The following is a 21,018-nucleotide window of genomic DNA, read 5'->3' as shown; positions in this document are numbered from 1 at the left end:
CCTCCAACCCCGGACTTTTTCTCTTGAGGCAACAAAAGTGGGGTTCGTCATTTCTCTATTAACCGACGAACCTCAGACCTGGGCACATCGTCTCCTCGAACGGAAGGACCCCTCTTTGGATTCTTTGAACGATTTCTTCCTAGCCATGTCCCGACTGTACGAGGACCCGCAACTCGCCGCCACTGCAGAAGCAGCTTTGCATGTACTCCAGCAGGGTCGCAGGCCAGTAGAGGACTATGTGTCTGAGTTCAGGCGTTGGAGTGCCGACACAGAGTGGAATAACTCAGCCCTTCGCTACCAGTTCCGCATGGGACTTTCGGAGGCATTAAAGGATGAATTGGCTCGCGTGGGAACCCCTGAAACCCTCGAAGCCCTCATCGATCTCTCGATTCAGATTGACAGGCGTTTGAGGGAACGTCGTTTAGAGCGCTCAACTTCCACTTCTCGCCCAGTCTGGATGATGCCGCGGGTTCCAAGTCCCAACCCTCCGGTCCTTCCTGCTCCACCTGCTCTGGATCCTTCGGAGCCTATGCAACTGGGTCTACTTCGCCCTTCCTTGACGCCCGAGGAGCGCCAACGCCGGAGAACTGGCAACCTTTGCCTTTATTGTGGGGAATCTGGACATTACGTTCGCACCTGCCCCGCCAAGTCACGTAAGTGCCTTCTTGCACCTTCTGCTTCTCCTGCCATTCTGCCCAGCACCAACACCATCTCTCACCTGGTTGTACCTCTTCTCCTACAGTTTTCCGGAGGGACTCTCAGCGTTGACGCCATCATAGACTCTGGAGCTTGCAGCGGCTTCATGGACCTGTCTTTTGCCCTGAAGAATAACATCCCTCTTCGGCCTAGGGTAAAGGGACTTTCAATCTTTCTGGCCGACGGCTCCTCCCTTAAATCCGGACCCGTTACTCAGGAGACGTCCCCGCTTTTCGTCACCATAGCCGGAACTCATCAGGAATTCCTGAGTCTGGATATCATCAAATCCCCCCTGTTTCCTGTGATCCTGGGCATGCCCTGGTTGAAGGCCCACAACCCTCTGATTAACTGGTTCACTGGAGAAGTAGAGTTCCCGTCTGCATATTGTCATCAAAACTGCTTCCCAGCCGCCAACACAGATCCTGCCTCTTCTTCTCTGCTCTGCATGGAAACAGACACCGAGCTCCGACGGGTTGTGCCCGAAGCTTACCACCAGTTTTTAGATGTATTCAGTAAAAAGGGCGCAGAGACTTTACCTCCCCACAGGCAATACGATTGCCCTATTGACCTACTCCCGGGAGCGGAGATCCCGTTCGGGAGGATCTTCCCCTTATCTGAAACCGAGCTGGGTGCTTTAAAAACCTACCTGGACGATAACCTGAAGAAGGGTTTCATACGACCATCCACTTCCCCAGCAGGCGCAGGGATTTTCTTTGTTCAGAAGAAGGACCATTCCTTACGGCCCTGTGTGGACTACCGAGCACTTAACAAAGTTACAATTAAGAACCGTTATCCTCTACCGTTAGTGCCCGAATTATTTCAGAGACTGGGGTCGGCCAAGGTGTTCTCCAAGTTAGACTTACGGGGCGCGTACAACCTCATTCGCATTCGTAAAGGCGACGAATGGAAGACCGCCTTCCGTACCCGCTTCGGACATTATGAGTACCGAGTTATGCCCTTTGGACTTTGTAACGCTCCCGCTACATTTCAACACTTTGTTAACGATGTCTTTAGAGAGTACCTTGATTTGTTTGTTGTTATATATCTCGATGACATCTTAATCTTCTCTTCCTCTTTAGCTGAACACCGGGAGCATGTAAGAAGTGTCCTGGCCCGTCTCCGCCTCCATGGCCTTTACGCCAAACCGGAGAAGTGCGTTTTCGAACAGCAGAGTATCCAATTCCTGGGCTTGATCATCTCCGTAAACGGCATAGAGATGGACCCACAGAAAATTTCAGCCATCATAAACTGGCCCGCTCCCTCGGACAAGAAAGGGGTCCAACGCTTCGTGGGATTCGCGAACTTTTACAGAAAATTCATCAGGGGATTTTCTTCCATTATTTCCCCCATCACTGAGCTGACCAAGCAGAACCAGAAATTTCAGTGGACCCCTAGGGCTCAGGAGGCCTTCGAAACTCTGAAGAACCTGTTTATCTCTGCCTCAATTCTCAAACACCCCGACGCCTCGCTGCCTTATATCCTAGAGGTGGACGCTTCGGAAGTGGCCGTCGGGGCAGTACTTTCCCAGAGACAGGGACCCAAGTCACTTCTGTACCCGGTGGCTTTCTTCTCCCGCAAACTCTCAGAAGCCGAGCGCAACTACGATGTCGGTGACCGGGAGCTCCTAGCGATCAAGGCAGCATTGGAGGAATGGCGCTATCTCCTTGAAGGCGCCTCTCATCCAATCCTGGTCTATACCGACCATAAAAATCTCGAGTATTTGAAAGCAGCCAAGCGATTGAAACCTCGGCAGGCCCGGTGGGCACTTTTCTTTTCCAGATTTGTGTTCCACATCACATACCGGCCCGGGTCAAAGAATGTGAAGCCTGATGCTCTTTCCCGGATGTACAACGAAGCTGTGGAACCTCATACCCCCGACACCATCCTGCCTCCAGGAAACTTCCTTCTGCTCCAGGAAGGCCTCCTATCTCAAATTAAACAGGCTTCCAGCGATCCAGCCATCCCACCGGACATCTCCTTAACCTCCAAGGACGGACTTCTCTGGCACCTGGACCGAATCTTCGTCCCCCAAGAGATCCGCACGGCGGTCCTCAGTTCCTGTCACGACCATCCATTGGCCGGTCATTTTGGGGTGTCCAAGACCACGGACTTGCTCCAGCGCACGTTCTGGTGGCCCCAGATGAGGAAGCATTGCAGGGAATATGTGGAGGCATGCACCACCTGCATCAGGAATAAAGGTAGCAAATTAGGGGCTTGGGGCTTGTTGAGACCTTTACCCATCCCGGACAGACCATGGAAGATGATATCTATGGACTTTATAGTGGATCTGCCCCTCTCTGAAGGCTTCTCCTCTATCCTGGTAGTGGTAGACAGGTTTACCAAGATGGCCCACTTCATACCGATGAGGGGGACCCCGTCGGCCACAGAAACGGCCAAGGCCTTTATTAAGGAAGTAGTAAGGCTCCACGGTGTTCCTGCTGACATTACCTCTGACAGAGGAGTACAATTTACGTCTAGGTTCTGGAAAGCCCTCTGTGAAGCCCTGAAGATTGAGCTCCGTCTCTCCTCGGCCTATCACCCTCAAACCAATGGCCAGACCGAGCGAACCAACCAGACGTTAGAGCAATATCTGCGTTGTTTCTCCTCTTTCTCTCAGGATGATTGGGCATCACTTTTACCGCTTGCAGAGTTTGCTTATAATAATGCTACTCATTCTGCCACTAAACAGTCACCATTTTTTGCAAATTTTGGTTTTCATCCGTCCTTTTTGTCCGGTAGTCTCCCCGAATGTTCTGTACCTGCAGTCCTGGAGGACCTTAATTTTTTTTGAACAATAACAAGCTTCTTCAAGAGACCCTGGCGAAGACCCAGAAATGCTATAAAGAGGCCTTTGACAAGAGGAGAAGAGGGGAACTTGACCTCCAGGTCGGGGACCTGGTCTGGTTGTCCACACTAAATTTGAAGCTAGCCTGCCCATCCAAGAAGCTGGGCCCGAGGTTTGTGGGTCCATTTCCCATCGTAAGGAAACTAAATGACGTGGCCGTCGAGCTGAAACTCCCGGAGTCATTCAGGATACACCCGGTCTTTCATGTCTCGCTACTGAAGCCTGCGGTTCCTGATCCCTTTGTTGACCGGAATACCAATCCTCCTGAGCCCGTGACAATTGATGGGGAACTGGAGTACGAGGTCGAGTCCATCATGGACTGCAGGAAGAGACGGAACCAGATCCAGTTCTTGGTAAAGTGGAAGGGCTACGGCCCTGAGGAGAACTCGTGGGAACCAGAGTCCAACCTGCATGCTGCAAAACTAGTCCAAGCCTTTAAGAGGTCCCATCCTGATAGGATGATGCAGTTGGGCATCCGGAGGTTGCCCTTTGGGGGGGGGCAATGTCACGGTCGTTCCACTACCCCGATCGTACAGAAGAGACGTACCTGCAGGGTTCCTGTACGACGGGATCTCCGACGCCCTCGGACGCGGGTCGACGCGAACAAACACGCGCGGGTGCACGCAGGTTCCAACAGACGTTCGCAGGTGCGCGCCGACACAAGCGGGCGTTCGCACCGTACGGACGTGCGCGGGGTCACGAGCGTAACCACGGCCACCTGCGGGGGTACGCAAACGGGCCGTACGACCAATCCTGTTGCCCAATAGACTATTTAAGGCCACAGCTCCTGCTCCTCGGCGCTGTTCGGTCTACAGCGTTCCTGAGACTTCTGCTGTTTGTTCGTGATTGTGTTCCTGACATTATACCCGACCTGTTCCTGGACTCTGCCTGTATTCCGCCTGCCCTTGACCTTTGCCTGATTGACTACGCCTCTGCCTCTCGCTTCTGTACCTCCGCTGCCTGATAGTTACCGACCCAGCCTGATTGACTACGCCTGTCTGCCCGAAGTCCGGCACCCATTGACTCTGCCACCTTGCCGGTCCACTTGTGCCAGCCACCCAGCAGTCCTTGACTGACATCCAACGCCAGGTGCACCTGCCGTTCCTGTTACCATCTGTTCCAGTTGTATCCGCTATCTGCTATCCGGCTAGGCACTTGTGTCCTCCGGGCTCCTGAGCCCCTGTCTCCATCACCAGGGGCTCGAGAGCCGGTGGTTTACGAGGCGCCGCTCCCTGCACGTTGGGGCTCTCTAACCAGGTACGTGACATCTAGGGTCGGTGTCTGTCACGAGGGCCAAGTAACAGGTGAAATTTTGGCTGCTCCGGGGATCTCAGTAGTTTTTCCAGGTCAGGTATCCTAATAGAACTGTCTAGGGAACCAAACTGTGCTCATACTGCATGTCTAAGCTGGTAATAAATTGATAGGTACTTGGTAGGTCAAAGTCTAAACGCATCTGAGAGAAGCATTTGAAATCCTGGGGGGGGGGGGGGGGTTGTATATGTGGCATAAGTACTTAATTCCCCTGTCTAGGGAACCAAACTGTGCTCATACTGCATGTCTAAGCTGGTAATAAATTGATAGGTACTTGGTAGGTCAAAGTCTAAACGCATCTGAGAGAAGCATTTGAAATCCTGGGGAGTACTTAATTCCCCTGGATGCCCATCCATCTTTTGAGGTCAGGCAGGGAACATAACTCCTTAAAGAGGAAGTAAACCCTGATGGGTTTACTTCCTCTTTGTCTCCCTGCAAAGGTAAAGCATAATGGGCTACTATGCATCGCATAGTAGCCCATTATGTGTCACTTACCTGACACAGGAGCCAGCGATGTCACCACTGTCCCCATAGTCCGGAGCATCCATCTTCTTCTGGGTATCACTGCTCCGGCCACTCACAGCGCCGGAGCAGTGATGACGTCACTCCCGCGTAGGCGCACAGGAGCCGCCACTAATGGCATATCGCTGTTAGCAGCGGCATGCTGCTAGCGCCGATAGTGCGCCTGCATGCCGCTGTCTACGGTGCATGCGCCGTAGACAGCTGTCACTGTCTTTTTTTAGTAAATATCTCCTAAACCGTGTTTAGGAGATATTTCTTGGACGTACAGGTAAGCCTTAATCTAGGCTTACCTGTAGGTCAAAGTGGTTTGTAAGGGTTTACAACTACTTTAAGAGTAGGTTTAAACCACAGTGGACTATTAGCCTCCCTAGCGGTAATCCCGAGTCTGGCTCGGGTTGGGAATTTTCTAGCAGGAACGGTAACCCCGAGCCAGACTCGGGATCGCATCGCTGGATACAGGGAGGACACAGTGAGACTTACTTACCTTGTCCCCTGGATCCAGCGATGTCCCCCGCGCTGTGTGATCGAGCTGTCCTCCGCTTGATTCACAGTGCCGAATGCCGCGAGCTCCTTTCCCTGCAACGTTACGGCGCACGGGAGCGGAGAACGGCGGCAAATTCAAAAAAGTCAAAAGACACAAAACACACACAGCACTGTAATCTTACAGATTACAGTGCTGTATTAAAAAATTACACACCCCCTTTGTCCCTAATGGTCTGTGCAGTGCCCTGCATGCACTTTTATATTATAAATACTGTTTTTTTCTGCCTGGAATTTGGAGATTGTCCATAGCAACCAAAAAGTGTCCCTTTTTCAGTGTTTTACGATTTGATCACATTATTGAATAATTTTTATTATTCTTTATTATATTATAAACGTTATCATACCTCTGAGATTTAAGAGCGTTATTCCTAAGAATTACAGGACTACAAAATAAAAGCCAGATTTCCATGCAAAATAATTGTACCGCTTTCAGCACCTAATTCCAGACTGAATCATACCGCCAGGGAGGTTAAGAGAGGCCAGCCAGGAGTGAGTGGAAAGCTTCGCTACCACAGTTTGGAAGTTTGGAAAGGGAGGTACGTAGCACTGACACGCCTAGTCCAGGACATAGAATGCATTAAGATAAAAAACCTTCTTCCCTTACAAATCCTTTAAAATAATTGTGTATGTTTTTAGTAGGCATTTTGTTTAGTAGTGAGCCTTGTTGAAACTTTTCAATTACCAATCAGTTCCAGTTTGTAAATGTTGAACACAGATCCTAATGGGAGTGCTGATTGCCATTTTAAACAAGCTGCTAGCACTTCTTGAAACCCTGCCGGCAGCTATCTGGGGAGGGTGGCGCAGCAGTACACTGATCTTTCCAGATAAAGGTTGTGGGGGGGGGGGGCATGTCAGTAGAAGCCTGATCATTGGAGCAACACAGGCTGAGTACCCAGCATAGCTAGGGAACTGACCACAATGTGTTCTCCTGCTTAGTGTGGTCAGTGTTTTTAGGAAAGCAGAGGGGCTGGTAGGAACACCAGGGATTTCACACAAAGGAAGCAATACAAAGAGAACAGGATACTTTCTCATACAAGTACATGGTACAGCAGGCAAATATCAGGACTATGAAATGTTGGGGTAACAAACACTTTAAGATCTTGCAGAGCAGGGGGCTTGTTGAAGAGAGACTACTGCCTACATACACAGAACAAGGGTCTTCCTATACAGCAAGCTAGAAGGGCACAGGCTTTTCTACTCTGTTGCTGTGGCTGCATTCTAATGGAAACCAGCTGTAAGATTTCGTTTTGATGCACTTGGAATGTATTCAGCTAAATTTATACTAAAAAGTTTAATTAGTCTTTTATCTGGCAAAACATCTAGTGGTTATCCTTTCATTCTCATCATTTACAGTCCTACCGCACATGCTATAAATAAAAAGGACTCTATAAATAACTAAATTAAAGTTAAGTGATGTTTCAAATGTTCTGTGCATGACTCATTTGCATCTAAACATTTGAGCAGAAAATAATTTATGCAGCATGTAACCAAGAAAATGTTTTTTTTTATACCCATATATGTACCAATGAATATTTTTTTGCAAAGTTGTGAAAACCTTGCTTCGGCCAGGGTCACACACTGATGCGGTGCAAATTTAAAGTGGTACATGGTGTGAATTCGCATTGCAATGCAAACTCTACTTAGCATGTGCATCTTCCATGCAAATTTGTGAGGGGAGTGGTCACATCTGTGATTTTATTTTCTATAAAATCTAGGCAAAAAATAATAATGTAGCGGTGCTCCGTGGGGTCGCTGCGTGTTTTGGTTCCAGATATCGCACTGCTTGGCCAGGCATTCACTTCAGACACACTTTGCCAGTTAATGAACAGTCCTTTAGCTTGTGGTTTTTGTTTTTTTTATTTAGGGGATTAAACTTTAAAATTTAGAGGATGGGGAAAACAGTCATGGGATGCCTATATAATGAATCTTGCTTGTTTGAACAAAGATATTTGAATCTATATTGACAGTCTCTAAGCCCTTGTACACACGGTCGGATATTCCGATGGACAATGTCCGATAGTCCGATAATCCGACGGTGTGTGGGCTCCATCAGACTGTTTCCATCAGAGTATCCGGCGGACCAAGTTTTCCAACTTGTCTATAAAATTTTCTGACAACATGCTCCGATCGGACTTTGTCCGATCATGTGTAGAGATTTCCGATCGGACAAAGTGCCACGCATGCTCAGATAAAATTCCTAGACCAAAGCTATTGGCTACTAGTCTGAACGTAGTCCCGTCATAACGAAATAACGTCATCACGTTCAGTATGATTGGATTTTCTGACAACTTTGTCCGACTGTGTGTTTCGGACAAAATCTGTCGGATTTGGTTGTCGAAATGTCCGACCGTGTGTACAAGGGCTAAAGCTCCACACTCCTCCAGCACACTACTTGAGATCACATTGCTTTCTCTGCTGCACATTCCTAAATTGCGGTCTCCAATAGCACATGGTTAGGCCTCACTCTGAATAAATCTCAACAGTTCAATAATACCTATTCGCTGGCAGGGGTCTGCAGTCCCTTCGGTGTAGCAACCAATAGTGATGAAAAAGGACATTTGTGCTAACTGAAACTTGGTGGACTACTAATCCTAGAAAGTCTGGTGCAAATCCTGTCAACCCTCCTGGCTGCAGCAACTTGACTTCAACGACACCACAGTCTCTCCCTCTGGCTTCACATTTAATCATGGAATGTCCCTCCCAGAGCTTCTCACTCACCGAACCCAGGATGGATCCCTCCTGAATGACTTGCCCGGCAGTGCTCCTCACTGCCCTCCTCCTGCTCCAGGATACCTCTCAGTCACTGTGTAGTGAGAGGCTGCCTCCCAGAAAGGAGGCTTCCCTCAAGGGACATGACAGTCTACCACTCCACCATTCAGTTCAATATATATATTAGCGCTGTGGAAATTAATGATTAACTCCTTGATTAATCGTAAATTTTTTTGATCAATCAAATTTTTTTTGATCAGTACTTACCTCTCCGCCGACTTCCAGGTCTTCAGGGAGTTCCGTCTGAGATCTGGTGACATCACAGACATCGACGTCACCGGACTCCTCCCCCTTCCCCAAGTGCCTCAGTCTGCTAACGAAGGGAAAGGGGGAGGAGTCCAGTAACATTGAAGTTCTGATTGAACGTAACGTGTACAGGGGAGGAGCTGCGCATGACATCACCCGGTGCTGCCCTATGGAACTAACACGATTGTCCGCTTTACATGCTGTGTTTTTATCATCTTTATGTGAGTAGTTTGTGTTTGAACACAAAAATTAAATCTTATACTTAAGCGGTGAGCACTTAGATCTTATCTTTCTTCCCATGACCTGGCGTCCTTGCTGAGATCTAAAGAGACGTCAGAGAAGTTTATGGTCTGTGTTAACCCTTTTGATACACGCTTGCATGGCCACAGGTTTGCACAGGGGTCCATGCCATGAGATGAGAGTGATTAGGTAGACCGGAGGTGGAGGGATTGTCACACTACTGTGGAAAAAAATGACTTACGTCAGTGCTACAGTTTGAATTTAAAACGTATTTGTGTGAACTGTTAAGTTAAGTCATGGATTGTGGAAATGAACTAGTGTCGGGTGATTGTATATAGTGTATACCACATTTACCACTGACTAATACAGAGTTGCAATGCAAGGAGAACAGCTAAAAGTAGTTGGATCTGTATGTGCGTTATAATTAATCAAAATTAGTCGATTCATCGATTTAAAAAAAAAATCGATTCATCAAACACGAAAATTTTAATCAGTAACAGCCCTAATATACATATATTTATAATATATATCCTGCCCTCTGCTAATCCTAGTTGGGGATTATTCAGGGCTCCCAGATACACTCCATGTCACTCTCACCTTCTGCCTTTCTTTTTTCCAGAACCCTCTGGAAACAAAGGAGGTGCCAGAGAGATGAAGTACACATCAGTCACCTGCTGCTACACTAAACCAGCACCCAGATCAAAAACAAACAGGCCTAGCTCACAGCTAGGCCTGCCTAAATTTACCTGCACTGGCTGTAAAAACACAAACAACTACCTCTAGCAACCTACCTAAGGTAGAGGCTGCTACAATAATAAATAATAATTTGCAGTGATGTAAACATTGGACTGCGATTTCATCCCAGTCCCATAGAAGTCTATAGAGCTGAAATTCACACCGCACTAAACTCGCACAGGACCCTTTTTTGAACCTGATCAAAATTTGCATTGCATATATAGATATATATATTGTAATATTTGGGGGTTATTTTAGCTTAAGGGTAGAGCTTACCAGTGAGCTGAGTCCACGCCAGATATGCCGTTTGAAGGGCTTGTAGGCCCACTTTTATTAAAGAAAGAAAAGTCCGATAACAGAAGAGTTGCCCACACAGGGGTTTCACCTTTCCACAGCAATAATGTAAGTAGAACCAAAAATACCAAACCACCTGGCTCTCTTTAGCAGCACTGCTGCTCAGACTTATGCTGCAGCCCTCTTGGCTCTGTAACAGAGTTCCTGTACACCCAGTACCTCAGCACTCTTTACTAGCTTCTTTTTCAGCCCACAAGCTTGGACCCTCTGTCTGCTCTGACAGCCCGACCTGTGCAGACATGCACACTTCTCCCTTACTCGCCTGGACTCCTCGGGAGGGTGGAGCCCAGAACCATGGTCTTGGCTCTGTTTTAAACCCAGGACCCACCTGTGCAATCATCCAGCCAGACTTCTGGCTGTTCCCAAAACCCGGTCCCAGGATTGGAGATTCCGTCCCACCCATAACACTATGGAATCTCCGGGCTCCAGGTACCAAACTGGATTTTTTGAAAACACAGAGGAAACTGAAAAGCCAGTTTCCTCACAAATAAACAACTTTCCTGGAGCCCCTCAACCTGCCTGGTTGAGAACCCTGCATTCTTCTGCTGGTGGGGTACCATACTACCACAATAAATATATATAGGAGCTGGCCAGGAAGCTGTCCTTAATTGATGTGTCCTTAATTGATGAGTCATCAGCTGTCAGTGAGCTTCTCCACTGACAGCTGAATATAAAAAAAATAGTAATAATAAAAGAGAAAAAAAAACAGCAGTCTCTTTGGATCTGGTGTGTATTTGAAGGGGAACCCCATGCCAAAAAAATAAATAAATCCACCACCACCACAAAGCACCTTGTACCCATATTCATTGGGGACAAGGGTCTCTTCACCACAACCCTGGGCAGTGGGGGCCTGTGGGCAGAGGCTTATCAGACTCTGGGAGCCCCCTTTGATAAAGGTGGGCCCCCGGGTCCTGGCCTTCCCCTATGTGAATGAGTATGGGCTACCAAAAAAATGAAAAATAAAGTGTAAAAAGTGAAGAAGAGTTTGACAAGCTCTTTATTAAAAAATAAAAAAACAATGTCCACCAATATAGATCCATCTCATGCAGCACCCACAAAAAAAAGCTCCGCCCACGATGAAGGCTTACTGCCTGCTCCTCCATGTGACATTTCTTAAATAGCTAATTGGCCGAATCATCCTATGATGTCAGCGGGTGACCCTGCCTCCTTGTGATATTACCAACTGGTTCATGCTGCGGCATGAGATGGACCTACATTGGGGGACACTGACAAGCCCTTTATTAAAAAATAAAACCTGTCTTTATTCACTTTATTCAATCAATGGATAGGGGTACTATGTACCCCATACTCAATCACATGGGAGGCCAGGCAGAGTGCCTGCTTGTCCCTTTCCTGACCTGCTGGGCTGCATGCTGGGATAAGGGCCTAGTAAAAACGCAACATTTGCATTTTTGATGCAGCTCCACTGAAGTCTATTGCACGTAAAACAGAATTTGCTGCGGGAAAAAAAAAAAAAAGTCAGACCCTTTCCAAAAAAAAAAAAAGATAACTACATCCATAGGAGACCATGTTAAATGGATTGTGGCATCTTTTTGCAAAACACACCCAAAAAATGCACAGGTGTGAACGTAGTGTCAATAGAAACATGTTCACCTCTTCAAGTGAACACCGTCTTCAAGTGCACATGGGCCTGGGCTGTGCACACTAAAGTATTTAAATATTCCCAACATGCAGTAAAAGCACTTTGAGGCGGGGGTTCTGGGATCCGGTGTGTGCTGTTCAACGATTTAAGTCCTAATTTTTGCCTGAACTGGACCTAAAAGACACACAGGACCCTTTTACAATCTGGACCATCATTCATTAGCGGTAGTATTACTACCTCTTCTAATAAATTGTAGGTTCCAATTCAGAGTTGTGGTTTCAAGGATGGTGGTGTCCACTGGAGTCCTAGCAATCAAAGACGCATCCATGGCCCTAGGCAGCTAAATGTACCGTATATACTCGAGTATAAGCCGAGATTTTCAGCCTCTTTTTTGAGGCTGAAAGTGCCCCCCTCGGCTTATACTCGAGTCATCGCCGTCTGCCTGCTCGATCAGCGTGTCGAGCAGACAGACGGCGGCCATTCTACTATTCAAAAGCCGCGCCTCCGTCTGTGATAGGCGGAACACTCAATTTCCCAGCAGTCAGTGGTCCGCCTATCACGGACATCCGCTCATCCTCATACTACGGACGAGGATGAGAGGATGTCCGTGATAGGCGGAACACAGACTGCTGGGAAATTGAGTGTTCCACCTATCACAGACGGAGGCGCGGCTTTTGAATAGTGGAATGGCCGCCGAGGCGCCGACGAAGAGCGGCGATCCTGGCATGGCAGAAGGACGGAGGCTCGGGACGGGACGGAACGGAGGCTCAGCTCGGGACGGGACGGAGGCTCGGCTCGGGACGGGACGGAGGCTCGGGACACAGGTAGGCTGGACACACACGGCTGCACGGACATACACAGGCATGGATGGACACACACACAGGCATGGATGGACACACACACAGGCATGGATGGACACACACACAGGCATGGATGGACACACACACACAGGCATGGATGGACACACACACAGGCATGGATGGACACACACACAGGCATGGATGGACACACACACAGGCATGGATGGACACACACACAGGGATGGATGGACACACACACAGGGATGGATGGACACACACACAGGGATGGATGGACACACACACAGGGATGGACACACACAGGGATGGATGGACACACACACACAGGGATGGATGGACACACACACAGGGATGGATGGACACACAGGGATGGACGGACACACAGGGATGGACAGGCATGTCTCACCCTCGGCTTATACACGAGTCAATAAGTTTCCCAGTTTTTTTGGGGTAAATTGGGGGCCTCGGCTTATATTCGGGTCGGCCTATACTCAAGTATATACGGTAAACAATGGGGCCAGGGATGATGGCTGATGTCATTGACCAAATACGGCCATGTGGCTGTAACAATCAAAATTTCCAAACTTTATCTGTTCAAACATCTCTCAAACAGAACCCATGCACCTTCAACCCTCATTGTAAGTTTATATAAACTGGCTGAAACTTCAAGTATAACTAAAAGGCAAAACTTTTTTTTTTTTTAGTTTTGGATAGAGGGGAGAAGGATTAGAACTTCTGGCAGTTTTTATTGTGGTCTGTGTCCCCATAAGGGAGATTCATACTCTCTATTTGTCCTGTTTACCATTAGCATTGAAAGTAAAAGAATTCCCAAATTAAGTAAGAGAGCAAATCTTCCAATGGTGACATTAGCTCTGGTTACTTGAGAGTTCCCAAGAAATTCCCTTAATTTGCATGGATTTCCTTCCACTTCCTGCTTGGCTACGGGACAGAAAGTTAAATACCTGTATGTAGCACCCTCTAGTGGCTAGAATGTTAGTGTAGGGAAATTTTAGTTTGGCTCAGGGCCATGCCTGGGCTATGAATCTGGGTCAGGGTTTAGTGACTCAGGGCTGGGTGACACATCCTAGCAGCTTCTCCCTGTTTTCTGGAACATTGTAGTATGTTGTGGACATATTGGGGATTAGCTGCTTGGAATATTTATGTGGGCCTTTGTCAATCCCCAGTGAAAGGCTGACAGGGGACAGGCCACCTCAAATAGATTGAGTCATGCCAGGGGAAGGAGAGTTGGGTGAAAGCTGGTGTTGAGGAGGCTGCAAGTGGCCCTTGAGAATGCCCCCTAGTCTGGGGGGGGGGGAGAGGTTTGGACCTTGGGCCTGGAAGATTACTACCAAAAAACACACGGAGGAAGTTCTATTACACAACTAAAGGATCTCGGGTTCCTGCCTGTAATGGGATTTTGCTTCACCTAAGTGACTGTCAGGTAGTTAGTGTTCCAGCTGGGTCCTGCAAGCATTTGTGGAGTGTTCTGGTGGAGGGGCCGCCCCCCCCCCCATCAGAACACAACAGCTCAGTGGGGAAGATCATTGCACTATATAGATGTTGAAATAGGCAATGAAAGGGGAATAAAGTTTTTCTCAATTGTAACACTTCCAATATTTTAACAAAAAGTAGAGAATACACTTGAAAATATAATGGAAATCCCCATTGCCAGCCTCAAGGTGTCAATGTACACTTTGGCTCCAACTATAATCAATAGAAGCACCCATACTGAGATCTATATAGTAAGGAATAAAACAGACTCAAATCTTACACATGTATGATATGAGCAGAGGAAAAAGATTAAATGTAAAAAGTGCAATAAATATACAACATACCAGGAAATTCACAATGGGCCATCTACTATGTACACAATACAGAAGTTCCATAACATTCAGCCAAGAAATCACATTAAAACCTATTTATTTCTCTCTCTATTTATAAATACGTGGGAAAGCCAGAATGCCTCTGTTACATTGTTGTTCTACTCTAACCAACACTAGGGTAGCATTCTACAAAGGTCTTCCATTGTGGAGGAATATTTTACAATGCAGAATGACAAGCAGAAAGTACAGCCCTACCCTAGAGACAATCTGGAAGCCCTGCCAAATAGGACTTTAAAGGACCGTGAGAAAAGTATAGAACACAAAGTGAATCTAAAGCCAAAACCTTCTTTATTTTTTTTTTTTTTTTTTTTTTTAAAGGGGGAGGTTTGGTTAAGAGGTAAAACCACTGTTAGGCCTTTATTACTCTCTCTGTGTTTCTGATAGGGAGATTCACCCTCTCTATTTGTCCTGTGGGCTAAACTTTTTTTTTTTTTACAGGAACAGATGTGGAAATCTAGAAATGGGGGACATTTGTTCTGGTGACAAACTAAAGGGTCATTTTCCTTACGTTGGACAGATTCCCTCTTCTTGTTGTGTATACAGGACAGGAAGTAAAGGAAAATATCCACACTGGGACATGGATGGGGGAAAAAAAAATAATATTTTTGAATATTAAACACCCCCTCATGGAAAAGGTTAAGCCAAAAAACATTTTTAATGTATTTTTTTCAATACCAGCCACTTTCACCCCCTTCCTTCCCAGACCAATTTCAAATGCTCTCACTTTAAAATGACAATTATTCAGTCATGCTACACTATACCCACATTTTTTATCATTTTGTTCAAACAAATAGAACAGTCTTTTGTTGTTTGTTTACCACAGTTTTTTTTTATTTTTTGCGATATAAGCAAAAAATAAAAATAAAAGAGAGTGAAAACTTTGAAAATAACATTATTTTCTACTTTGTTTTAAAGGAAATCCAATAAAATCAAATATTGTCATAAGTTTAGGCCAGAATGTATTCTGCTACATGTCTTTGGTAAAAATAAATAAATCCTGATAAGTATATAATGTGTGAGACTTTTCCACAGCCTGGCCACATACAGAGGGCCAACATCCAAGTAGCACTTTCAGGCGTTCTAGGAGCATAAATTATCCATCAAATGTCATGACTACCTATCACACTTTTCCATGCCATGGAGCACCGGGACAATGGAAACCCCCACAAATTGACCCCATTTTGGAACGCAAACACCAACATATAGTCTATGAGACATAATGAGTCTTTTTAACATTTTTTCCCACAAGTTTAAAAAAATAAAATAAATAGAAAGAAAATGAAAACTTTTTTTTTTAAACAAAGTTGTCAATTTATAAGACTTTTCTAACGCATAGCATGTACCTAGCAAAATTTACACCCAAAATACATTCTGCTACTTTTAATGCGTGGCCTTGTCTTGTTAAACTCCCTTTTGTGAAAAAGTTTTATCCCTATTGTGGGGTCACCAGTATGGTATTTGTATATTTAATTTTATATATATAAAAATCATATCCCCTCTCAAGAGTCTCTTTATCAGAGAGAATAAGTTCAGTGCTCGCAAACTTTCCTCATAACTAATATCCTCCAGACCCTTTATTAGCTTTCTTGCCATTCTTTATACTCGCTCCATTTCCAGTACATCCTTCCTGAGGACTGGTGCCCAGAACTGGACAGCTGTCAGGTCACCTGAGACCAGGTGACAGATGCACTCCGTAGGAGGAAAAGAGATTTCATCTCCAAATACGGAAAGGTTTCTTCATAGTAAGAGCTGTGAAAATGTGGAATAGACTCCCTGCAGAGGTGGTTCTGGCCAGCTCAGTGGATTGCTTTAAGAAGGGCCTGGATTAATTCCTAAGTGTACAGAATATAACTGGGTACTAACATTTATAGGTAAAGTTGATCCGGGGAAAATCCGATTGCCTCTTGGGGGATCAGGAAGGAATTTTTTCCCCTGCTTTAGCAAATTGGATCATGCTCTGCTGTTTTTTTTTGCCTTCCTCTGGATCAACTGTGGGTATAGAATTGGGTATATGGGATTGTATGATATTATTATTTATTTATTTATTTATTTTTGTGGTTGGACTGGGTGGACTTGTGTCTTTTTTTCAACCTGACTAACTTTGTAACTATGAATCGGAAGTGCACCGCTAAATAGTGGACCTTAGGACTGACTGCTGCGAATTGTAACCAGGGAGATTCAGGAAGCAGGTCTACTGGATCATTAACACAGATCCCAAAAGGAGCTAGAGCATAGATTCCCCAGGGCGCGGAGTCTAAGGCCGCGTACACACGCGCGGACTGTTCGCCCAACTTTGTCCGTCCAACAGTTTCGGCAAACAGTCCGCTCAAACTTAGCATGGACGGACATGGCCACACACGACGGACGAACAGTTTGCTGAAACCGTGCGCGATGACGTGAACGGCACGTACGACGGGACGAAAAATACGACGTCCTATACACTGCATTATAGCTTTCGGCGTGAAAATCCTTTCTGAGCATGCGCGAGACTTAGTTGGCCGAACAAGCCTACACACGAGCGAACAGTCCGCTGAAACCTTGTTTCAGCGGACAGTTTTTCGGAATTTCCGTAAGACCTTGTTCGTCCAACTGTCCGCTGAAACTGTCCGCTGAAGCCCCACACACGAGCGGACTGTCCGCCCAAACACTGTTCAGCGGACAAGGTTGGGCGAACAGTCTGCGCGTGTGTACGCGGCCTAAGAGCCAGCAGGTGTTACCCAGAGCCTCTAGTGGTGAGGATAGACTGCGCTGCAGTCTGGCTCCAGGTCGCAGCCCCTACGGTCTCAGCTCACGCTAGCCTACAGGAGAAGGAAACAGCAGGCTGGAATAACAAGGATAGTAAAGGGATAAGGCAGAGGTCAGGGCAACTAGCAGACAGGAACAACAGAGTACACACCAAAGGTTCAGGGTCACAGGCAGACGGGGATAGTCAGGGACATTCCAAAAGGTCAGGGTCACGAGCAGACAGGAATAGTCGAGAACACGCCAAGGTCGGTAACAAAGACAAACGCAGAGCACACGGCAAGCAGGAAACAGGAAGCCAAACACACAGTGAATACACAATAGTTGTTCAGCACCACTGGCTTGCAGTGCACAGGCTAATATAGGGATCCCTGATAGGGCCTGGGGTGGAGCCATGCTTAGAGGAGAGGTTTTAAAAACCACCAGGTGGAACTGGCTGGCCTCTTAGTCTGAACACATGAGGAGAGGTAAGCAGACAGAGGAAGATTACTGCATAACCATGACAACAGCATACTCCAGGTGTGCCCGGACTAGAGTCTTGTAGAGCGGGAGAATTATTGTTTTATCTCTGGAGTTGATCACCTTTTTAATGCATGCCAATATTCTGTATGCTTTGTTAGCACCAGCTTGGCATTGCAGATCTTTTTGCAAGGTTTCCACATCCTGCGGAGAAGTTATTGCCCTGCTTAGCTTAGTATTGTCTGCAAATACAGAGATTGAACTGTTTACCCCATCCTCCAGCTCATGTATGAACAAATTAAATAGGATTGGTCCCAGCACAGAACCCTGGGGGACCCCACTACCCACCCCTGACCATTCAGAGTACACTCCATTTATCACCACCCTCTGAACTCGCCCTTGTAACCAGTTTTCACTCCATGTACTCACCCTATGGTCCATGGCAACGGAACTTATTTTATACAGTAAACGTTTATGGGGAACTATGTCAAATGCTTTTGCACAATCCAAATACACCACGTCTACGGGCCTTCCTTTATCTAGATGGCAACTCACTTCCTCATAGAAGGTTAATAGATTGGTTTGGCAAGAATGATTCTTCATGAATCCATGCTGATTACTGCTAATGATACCGTTCTCATTACTAAAATCTTGTATATAGTCCCTTATCATCCCCTCCAAGAGTTTACATACTATTGATGTTAGGCAAACTGGTCTGTAATTCCCAGGGATGCACTTTGGGCCCTTTTTAAATATTGGTGCTACACTGGCTTTTCTCCAATCAGCTGGTACCATTCCAGTCAGTAGACTGTCAGTAAAAATTAGGAACAATGGTCTGGCAATTACTTGACTGAGTTCCCTAAGTACCCTCGGGTGCAAGCCATCTAGTCCCAGTGATTTATTAATCCTAAGTTTCCCAAGTCTAATTTTAATTCTGTCCTCTGTTAATCATGGAGGTACTTCCTGTGATGTGTCATGAGGATAAACACTGCAGTTTTAGTTACTGAAGCCCCCCAATTCCCTCGGGGAGACTGAGGAGAAGAATAAATTCAACACGTTTGCCAACTCCCCTTCCTTTGTAACCAGATGTCCTTCCTAATTCTTTATGGGGCCAATATGGTCTGTCCTCCCTTTTTTACCGTTTACATACTTAAAGAATTTCTTGGGATTTTTTTTTGCTCTCCTCCGCTATGTGTCTTTCATGTTCTATCTTAGCCTTCCTTATTGCACCCTTACATATCTTGTCACATTCTTTATAAAGTTTGAATGCCGATGATGATATCTCAACCTTGTATTTTTTGAAGGCCTTCTCCTTTGCTTTTATATGCATTTTTTACATTGGCGTTAAGCAATCCAGGATGGGATGCATTGGCTAATGCCCTTATTTAATATGCTCTTAAAGCAAACCCATCTCGTCTCTGCGTTCTTTGTTCCTAAGATTTTATCCCAATTTATGCCTTCTAGTAAGGTTCGTAGTTTAGGGAAGTTGGCTCTTTTGAAATTCAGTGTCTTTGTATTTCCCTTATGTTTCCTATTTGTGTGATTTATATGGAAGCCAATTGACCTGTGATCACTGTTCCCTAAATTGCCCCGTATTCCCACATCCGTGGTCAGGTCTGTATTGTTGGTAATCAGTAGATCCAGTAACGCTTTACTTCTTGTTGGTGCGTCTACCATCTGACCCATAAAATTGTCCTGCAAGAGATTTAGGAACCGGCGAGCCTTAGATGAATGCGCTGTTCCCTCCGCCCAGTCTATGTCTGGATAATTAAAATCCCCCATTATGATAACCCTTTCCATCCTTGCCGCTAATCCAAATTGTGATAGGAGATCTGTCTCCCCTTCCTCCCTCAGGTTAGGGGGTCTATAGCATACTCCCAGTATTATTTTCCCCTTAGCTTTATCCCTTTGGAGCTCTACCCATAAGGATTCCACCTCCTCCCTAGCTCCCTTAGTGATGTCATCTCTCACATTCACTTGTACATTATTCTTGATATATAGGCATACCCCTCCCCCTTTTTTACCCTCTCTATCCTTGCGATAAAGGGTATACCCTTGAATGTTTGCCAGCCAATCATGAGAGCTGTTGAACCAGGTCTCTGAAATTCCCACAAAATCCAAATCCTCGTAGAATAGTATCTCTAGTTCACCCACATTGTCTGCCAGGCTCCTGGCATTTGTGAACATGCCACGTAGTTTAGACCGGTCACATATTATCCGTGTTCCGAAATTGTAAGAATACACATTACACAAGTAATTGGAACTAAAACTAGCAATCATCAGTTATGCATCACTACAATATTTACAAAAAAATCTTTCTTCCTGCTCTTACCTTATCCAAAATCTTTAAAGGCCCCTTTCACACATGCGGACAGTATGTCCGTATTTCATCCATCCGTTTGCGGATGAAATACGGACATACATGCATTCCTATTGGATAGCGGGTGTCTGCGGATAAACAGCCGCAGACGCCCGCTATCGTCCGCCTCCGCAATTGTCCGATTCTGCAGACTTGGGAAAATCCTATTTTTCTATCCGTCTGCAGAGCGGATCGGATGAACACGGACAGACGGTCTGTGTTCATCCGATCCCCCATAGAGGAGAACGGAGAGCTGACAGGGCGGTCCCTGCACAGTGTGCCAGGACCGCCCTGTTATCTGCCGGCTCAGCGGGGACAACAGAGCGATCCCCACTGAGCAAGCGGATCATCACGGGTCGGATCATTACTGATCCGTCCCGTGTGAAAGGGGCCTGACTCACTCATCAATATGTATCATTTTGAGGACACTCAAAATGCTCGTAGATCGCCACAGTGTTCTTGCCAGGAAGTGGGAGCAGGTAACTGTCAAAACTAGATACCCACTCCCCCCCCCCCCAAAAGTGTCAAATGTGGCAGTGGTGAGGGGCAGGTGTGAACAAGTGGAGCTTCACCTTTTGGGTGGAGCTCCGCTTTAACACCTGAAAAGTCTGGGGGAAATGGAGATGGAGGGAGACATGACTGAAGCTTGGCAAAGGCTGCAAACTGGGCATTTTCCTCAACGAGCACACTACTGAAGTCCCCAGGGGAAAATAAGTTTCATTTTTTTAGTCTGGGGCCCAGGGGGAATTGCCCTTTTTGCACCCTTATAAGTTCTAAATCAGGCACTGCCCTACCTCAACAAATAAAACAGAACTCAGCTGCACGATTACATGTACTAAATATTGCCTTCCAAATTGTCTGTACAATTACATATTTAATTTTTATGTACACCT

The 21,018-nt window shown here is 46.3% G+C and overlaps 1 protein-coding gene across 1 annotated transcript in view; it reads right to left on the bottom strand.

Annotated features, from left to right (window-relative positions):
- Positions 1-21,018, bottom strand: part of LOC143942963 (potassium channel, subfamily K, member 16-like) — a 114,948-nt gene that overhangs the window by 48,368 nt on the left and 45,562 nt on the right. The gene's annotated exons all lie outside the window — the stretch shown is intronic.

Source organism: Lithobates pipiens, unplaced genomic scaffold, assembly GCF_037356315.1.
Source record: "Lithobates pipiens isolate NorthernLeopardFrog02 unplaced genomic scaffold, aLitPip1_a1.2 Scaffold_30, whole genome shotgun sequence".
Lineage (NCBI taxonomy): Eukaryota > Metazoa > Chordata > Amphibia > Anura > Ranidae > Lithobates > Lithobates pipiens.
This window is presented reverse-complemented; position numbering and strand designations above follow the sequence as displayed.